General features: G+C 37.8%; 1 long non-coding RNA gene across 1 annotated transcript; it reads left to right on the forward strand.

The window, feature by feature from the left end:
• Positions 1-875: 875 nt before the first annotated feature.
• Positions 876-6,578, forward strand: LOC135497101 (uncharacterized). The gene is made up of 6 exons (XR_010448767.1): positions 876-1,118; positions 1,686-1,748; positions 2,398-2,472; positions 2,800-2,850; positions 3,223-3,294; positions 5,778-6,578. It is a non-coding gene; the product is annotated as an uncharacterized LOC135497101 (long non-coding RNA).
• Positions 6,579-8,344: the final 1,766 nt, after the last annotated feature.

Consider the following 8,344-nt stretch of genomic DNA (forward strand, 5'->3'; position numbering starts at 1 on the left):
ACACAGCGACGATTCCGTCAACTTGTGGCCGATATTTCCGGCCAGTGGCCGTTTTAGCAGGCATACAGGCACCTGCAAGCACATAGAATTAAGGATAAGCAAGGAATAATGTTATACTTATAGTAGAGTGATAAACTCAAGGAATGGCCTTTTAATGACGGAATGACGGAATATATTTACAATTTACAGAACACGAATATGTACATACCTGCAAGCACATAGAATTAAGGATAAGCAAGGAATAATGTTATACTTATAGTAGAGTGATAAACTCAAGGAATGGCACTGGGCCACACCAAGCATTCACTTAAATAGGTATAAGTATTGAGGAACTTCAACAAGTTCTCCATTATATTCATCACTCCTTTTTTTCCTCCTTTTTTGTCGGTCCATTCACTCAGCAATTACAAAACCAATTTTAGTGCAAGAGGTCTCAACATTTTAGTAGTGATGTCTAGGCCTGTCCCCTTATATGATCAGAGCACATAATGGTCCAGAAATATCGATTTCGGCAATTTTGATCAAAGAGTTTAGAGGGTTTTTGGTACTTGCAGAGAACAGGGTAAGATTTACACTACGAAGCATTACGATTTTTATTTCGTCTGTAGGGAATGAGGTAAATCTGGTAATTATTTGGGTAGTGATATTTATCATACAGTTTAAGTAGATCTAATTAATACAAATTAATGTAAATGGGATTTCAGTGCCCGTATGTGTGTTGCTGTTTTTTCTTATAAACCATGCTTTATAAAAGAAATAAAATATGAAAACAAAAAGTCCTTGTATAAGGCTGTGACGTCATGAATATAATATAAGCTCGGCTGTACATAAGGGACGCCATTGTTCATTGGAGGTTTTTTCAGTGTTTAAAACTTTATTAAAAAGCCTTCAAGCTTTTAGTTTTTGATGCCGTAATAAGTTGTATTGTCTATTGACTTGATTTCATCGGCAAAACTGGAGAAATATTCATAGCTGTCTCTATTAACAGTGGAGTTCTGATTGGTTCTCGCCATCTTGCGGAGGGATCGGGTACCAATCTAATGTTTCACTGACTGCCAGCCTTTGTTTGCGAGCAGCCATTACTACTGCGGCATCGAGTTTTTGTCTTGTCAAAACTGGTAAGTTTCACTGACTGCAATTACTGAAATGATTTCGATTTTCACGATTATGTCAAGTACGAGTTATAGATATTACAAATGATATCATGATGTGTTTCATTCGTTTATTGTTGAGTTATAGGCAGTTGTTTACTTCTTGGATGGAGCTCGTGATCTGAGCATGATCTAGGTTTACATGCATGACATGTGTAAGACGTGCATCACGGATTATGCATGCGCTGCGGACATGCCGCATGGTCGTGGCTGATGCAATCATTTTGGATGCTTGGCATGATTTAACCAGTCACTGCAAGTTAATGTCAATTAGCTTTTTTCTCTCCAGGTTTATCAACTATTGCTTGGGCATAGGCCTCCTGTACCTATCTTATCAACAGCCTCCCTTATTATCAAAATATTGAGTCAGAAGCTGTTCATAGATTCCGAGTGAAAAACCTTATTTTCATGCCCTGGTTGCCAATTTACGTTTTGTGCCACAACATTATGATTTAATCATGCAATGGTTCGGAAACATGCAAGCATTTATCTAGCAGATGTTTCAATGTTATAAAACGTTCATTATTGTTTCAGGTTCAACAATATCATCTGTACTACAGTCCATTTCATCCAGTGAGTTTATCCTCTTTCAAATTGGTAAGTGTTACTGCTGTAAGATAATGAATGAAATTATTACAATTATAAGTAATGATGGCAAGAAGTACACATCCTAGAAAGAACAAAAGGTGTTATGATCAGTATCATTCTGCCATTGTTGAGTTTGTGGTGGTTGTTTACTAATAGTGAAGTGCGCTGTTCCTGGTTGTGGTGATGATGCTCATGCTGTTCATTTCTACTTCAGGAAAATGTTTGTCATCAATGTAAAAGGCATGAAATTGGAACAATGGTTGCAGGATGAAAGACATGTTTATGTCGGGAGGAACACAGAGAAACTAGTTCCAAACTATAACAAACCGGGGGCAGGCAGGTGGGGCAATCCATTCAAAATGGGGCCCCTCACCAGGGAAGAAGTGTGCCAAAAATTTGAAATATATGCACGTCAAAACTTAGTTCCATTTCTACCAGAGTTAACTGGTAAAGTGCTGGGCTGTTGGTGCCACCCTCTGCCATGTCATGCTCATGTCCTCGTTAAGCTTCACATGGAATACGTTGGAGACTTTGGATCACCACGACAATGTAAACGCTCTAACCATCTTATTTTCCATTGCTTTATCTTCATACATTTTCATACAGGTGTTCGTTCAACAATGCATTTTAAGTACTAACATATACTATTTTTTTACAGATTATTTTCATCAGCATCAAGTGCAATCATGCCAAGGAAGAGTGTTAAACTTTCGACAACTGCAGAGTCACACAGGTATTATTCAACCTAATCCTTTTTATCTGTACACTTCTCAAAGAATTGATAACTTTATGTAAGCTAAACAATGAAGATGAACTTGCGTACATTTTCTACATGCAGCAAATATTCACTATGATGAAACATAAGCAGCATGAGTTTCTTACCAAAGGATTATGTTGTTGTAAATCGACTCCAGTATAACTATGTAGCTTGTATCATTGACTCCATGTTAGAATTGTCATAGCCCCTTGCTTTCTTTTATACAGTATATCTTAATGTTCTTTGTCTTCCAGGTAAGATTAATTCAATCGATTTTATACTAATTCTGATATTCTTTTCCAGCAAACCAGACGATGAAGAGGTTTTAGACTTGCCACACAAGATGGCTGAGAGGTAAGAAAATCAGAAATTCCTAAGCATCTTAACAATGTTTAAACCAGTGAAATGCATTACAATTCATTTCATAATTTGAAGTTATGGAAAGCCATATTATGATCATGATAACAGTATTTTGATTTCTCTATAATCATTGTGTCAAAATAGAATGGGAAGCATATTTTCTTGTTTTGCAAATCATGTGTAGCTTCATTGTTTCATGCATGTTCATTGATGACGCTTTCACGACAACTAATCAACATGGCGATTACAAATATCAAATTTCTGCTATGAAAAGGATGGTGTAACGGAATGACATCATTATAGCATCAATATCAACAAGGGTGACTGTGTATTCATGAGTGGTTTATAAGTTACTTTATTTTGCAGAAATGATGAACCAAAGGCAAGCAGCAGCCAAGCGCCTCCTCAGCCATCAACATCGTCAAAACCTCAGACTAGGTAGTTATTCAGTGTAAACATTTCTCACAATTTTTGCATTCAATGATACCATCTGCAGCAAAATATTCATTATATACAATTGAAACCCTTCTTTAAATCAAAAATGGACCAATCAGCATCAACAGTAAACAGTAATAAAAGACGCCTCAAGCAAAATTCAACAGATCCTGTTCCAAAATTACCAAGAATTGTTTCCCATGACATTGATCGATTTGACAGTGATGGTGTCATTGAGGTTCCTGAAAGAAACACTCGAAAACAATTTCTATTCATTCCCCCTACCAAACAATGGCAACAACAATTATTAGATAAATTATTACCATTCATGATTGGTGTAAATGCAGAAATGATCAAGACTCCATTTTATGGCAATCCGACATTGCCACCAATCGTATTGAATAATTCCACACCATGTCAAATTCGCAGGATTGTTGGGGATGGTAACTGCTTTTTCCGTTGTATTTCATATGTGGTGACAGGTTTTGAATGTTTTCATCATGTATTCCGTGATCTGGTCTGTCAATGTCTTGACAAATTGCCCACATTCTTACCAGAGTGTACACCAACAGAGTATTTGGCTTCATCCAAAATGGCTGAAAATGGTATATGGGCAACAGAAACTGAAATATTCGCAGCAGCTTACCTTTTGGGAACAGATATTTATATTTATAGTCCTGTTCAAAATGGTTCAGATAAACATACATGGCACCATCACAAATCAGCTTGTGCTCATGAAGAGGGTTTTCCAAGTGTTTACTTGACTAATGAAAGTGGAGTCCATTTTGAAGTTCTGTCCAATGTAACGATCCCTGCCAATTTTGTACAAGGAACAAATTGTGACGTCAAAACTGTCCAACCGAGCATTTTAATTGATGGTCATCACATCATTCAACACAAATTCATGCCACCTGATTACAACTGGCAAAAACAGCAGTGTCACACACTTGCATTGCCTTATACCTCAGAGGTTCATTACATGGGTCATTACACCCATTTGTCAAATTCGATAACTTCCATGGCAACTCATGCAATTACTGATAACAATGTATCATTTTGCCAAGCATTGAGTTACATAATCACTGGTTCTGTCAAACATGCTGACCAGATGCAACGTCATATCATCCAACACGAATTGAGACATGAGGTAGAATTTTCCAATCTTTTATCGCAGCCTGAAACATTTCAAAATCATATCAGAAAGTTACGCCAACAAGGCTCAAACAGCTCCGACATTGAAATTGCAGCAGCTGCATCATTGCTTGATACTCGCATTTATGTTTTCCATAAATGCTACTCCAACAAATGGGCATGGAAGATGTTCGAACCTTCTACGGAATCCAGATTTCATAACACAAAAGGCAATCAACAACGACGAGCAGTGTATTTAAAGCAAGATGGTAGCAATATTTTCCATGCTATAGATTTTAACAGATCAAGTTACTTAAAGCAAAAACTTTGTTTTAGCTCTAAGGCACATCTCCAATTGGTCTAGTGTCCTAGTGAACCGAAGGGCAAATGTAATGATAGAAGGCAACTCGCAAAACTCAACCCCCCTAGAGCCTAATAATACCTTCAAAATATAAGACAGAAAAAACCTAAAATAACCCATCACTATCATCGCTCATTATTATCATATTCACAATGGTCTTTTTCATTTCTTGGAAATTGTTTGCCATATGACAAGTGTTGCACCAAAAGCTTGTGTGACAGTGTCTACCATTCCACCAAGAAACATGGACAACAATGCTTGGTTGAAGGCAAAGAAGTTAAACAAAATAATAAAAGCATTGAAATGGAAATATGCAGTGAAAATTTGTAATGTTTGTGTAAGTAAAAAATCGTATTCAAATTGAATTATCAACAAAAGTGCAAGAAGTCATATTTAAAAGGAAGTGACTATTTGGCAAGCCCGGCTCACCAAACAGCGCCTTTTTTCTGCCCTAGATGGAGAGCCAAACTCATGCATATTCAACCATCCAGGAGCTCATTATCATTCGTGGCAACACGGTCAGCAGCACTAGAGTTACAGTGAAACGCCTTTAGAAATGCACACTAATGCATTTAACATGCTTATCAGTTAAATCACGTTTATGACTTTTTTTGTAAATCCATACAGTCATGTACATGTACATGCTTCTTCATGGATTATTGACCAAAACCCGAGTTTAGTAACAGAAATTAAATCGAGAGCGGGAAGTCGGCCATTGTTAAATTGTTAAACTCGAATATGACGTCACTGCTCTCTGATTGGCCAACATGTTGTTACCTCTCCGGCTCGCCAAAGAGGGTAGTATTTTTGCCCTGTTTGGCAAGCCCGGCTTGTCGAACAGGGTGGCTTTTTAGTGCTGTTTGGCAAGCGGCTCTCCAAACAGGACAAAAAAAGATGCCTGTTCGGCGAGCGGCTTGCCAAATAGACCCGGCCTATTTAAAAACTTCGTCATTGAATATACAATGTATCTAATTGCAATGTGATTTCTTTTAAGCGTGTGTTTTGTCGTAACCGAGACCTGAAAACTGATACTCAAGATGAAAGGCCGGCGAAGGTGGATTTAGTAACTCCCAAAGATGGCTTGCACCCAACACATCGTGGTAATCAAGAATTGACACAACTTGTCAAGAAAGCTCTCAAGCTACCAGGAGCACGCCTTTCGAAAACTAAAGACATAACTGTCAATTACCAATCAGTGAAATGTCAGCTTTGCAATGCAAACGGTCATATTAACGGAAATTGTGGATCATACTGGTACTTGTAGGTTGTGATACCTTAAGATTTGACTGACAATCATAGACGTTACACTGAAGAAACCTGTATGAACAATGAATACAAAAACAATCAACTTATTTACACCATGTACTTTTAAATCTATCATTGAAAGAGTTTACATGTAACATCAATACTGTAAACCGGGAAATTTTTGCGGCTGGTTTATTTCGCGGATGAGGTCCGTTTTTGCAAGAAAAATATATTTTACGCTTAAAATTAATGCGGATTCATCGGTGCCGCAAAGGGACATTGAGAGACAAATATATATTTTATGCGTATTGATTTTGCGGACAAGGGCGCACCGCAAAGACCGCAAAATTAAAACGCCCGCAAAAATTTCCCGGTTTACAGTATTCATAAATGATTCATGGTAATAAAATTACTTTAAAGCTATATCTATGACTTACATATTCTTTGCACGTTTTATTCGTTTACTGCCAATAACCGCTTCCTAAATATCCAAGATTAATAATAAGTTTGATCTACAATGCCTCACATTAACCTGAAGTTCCTCATCGTCGCCGAGAGGCTTGTATATATTATGTAATGATTAAAGGTATTGAAAAAGGCAAGACCAGCTTGTGCTGCCATCTGGAATGGGCAGCACAACTATTAAAGACATTAACCCATTCTCCCACACAAGGTTGAAAATGGTATGTTTGTCTTGTAGCAAATCAGAACATCTCGTGTCGAACATTTGCTCTATTTTTCGCTTAAAAAGTGTATAAATATACATGTATGACAGATGGTGGTGAGAAATAAAGAAAAAGTATTTTTAAGAACATAATACTATTTACTATGTCATTAAGTATGCTGTATGAGATGATTCCCCCATCCATACATACATCCGTTCATAGCACACGTGTGCGCAATGACCCCTAGATCCTGCCACTGATGTCGAACTGACATTTTGACACCTCGTTTACAGTTAGTGTTCAGCAAAATTACGGATGTAGAGCAAAAGCACGCGTACCCCACATCGGACACAGGTTTTTTAATCGGCGCGTATTTCAATCTGTTTGCACATAATGATCCTTTTAAAGCAGCACCCAGGAGCATCCTGGGTGCGGTGCTGTTAAGGTACACCCAGCTTGGTCCTTGGTACACCTAAGGTGCACCCATGACGACATTTATCCTTTTGACGACACTGACTGTATTGCATGTGTTAGGTCGACTGAAATATTGTAAAGGATAGACACCTACATGTAGATGTAGGTGACACTAGTTAATTTGTTTTAGCTATATCGTGTATTCAAAAATGCTCAGAAACAATCACATGCAAATATTTTTCTGAAGAAAATCTGTTGAAAAACCCATTACCTTTACAGTATTCTAAACGGATTTCAATAGGTGCTATATAGGTTTTTCATGTATGATTTAAAAAGTTATTTTAGTTATATAGAGTTTCTATGTTTATAAAATGCATAGAGTACACTGTATATACTGTATAGAATTTTTTTCACATGGGATCTTATAGTTTATAGGTTGTCCTTTACAAACCCTATACAGGTGCTGTACCGGTATAGATTTTATATAGCCTTTTTTGGCCATTTTCTTTAAAGATTTGCTCCGGAGGATTTTGTCTGTGGTATAAGTTTGCAATGACACCATCAATATCTCGAGAAAGCAGGTAATCCAATCAAGAATTATATTACGTGTAAATGCAATTCATGACTATATGGGAGTTATTGCTGGTCCTGACCAACATGGGCAGAGTATCGGCAAGTTTAGTCTTTTCCTCATTTCAATTCATGACAATGGACATCAACAGAACTGACAGCAATTTAACTTTCGCAATCTTACGAGTTCAGTCAATTCTTCGATGTAGTATGGCATGCTCGAATATTCAGATGTGCGATGCCTTTTTCACCACCCCCAAGAACGGCCATGACGGCCATGATCAAACGGAAACCTGCCATCTTCACAAGGATGCTGCTACCAAGGACTGGACTTGCAGAGGCGGGAAAACAGGGCATCGGATTTGGAAAAAGCAGGTAGCCAATATTTCGGTTTTTATATTCGCAACCTATTTTGCAATAAAGACATAATTTGCTGTTGTTGCGTGCGCAACCGGTCAGGCACTAGGACGGCGTTGCTTGCCCTACTGACAAGCTCGCATTGGATTGTTTGATATCGGAATTTCGTTAGTCCTAGACTGGTTGCCTACCAGGGCTAAAGAAGCCATATTTAGTATATTTAGTGTGTTGGGTTTATTTACAGCTAGTATGAATTACTCGTTCTATGGAACGATCTCCATCATCCGCGCATTGCGCCCATAATTGTTAA

Source organism: Lineus longissimus, chromosome 12, assembly GCF_910592395.1.
Source record: "Lineus longissimus chromosome 12, tnLinLong1.2, whole genome shotgun sequence".
NCBI lineage: Eukaryota > Metazoa > Nemertea > Pilidiophora > Heteronemertea > Lineidae > Lineus > Lineus longissimus.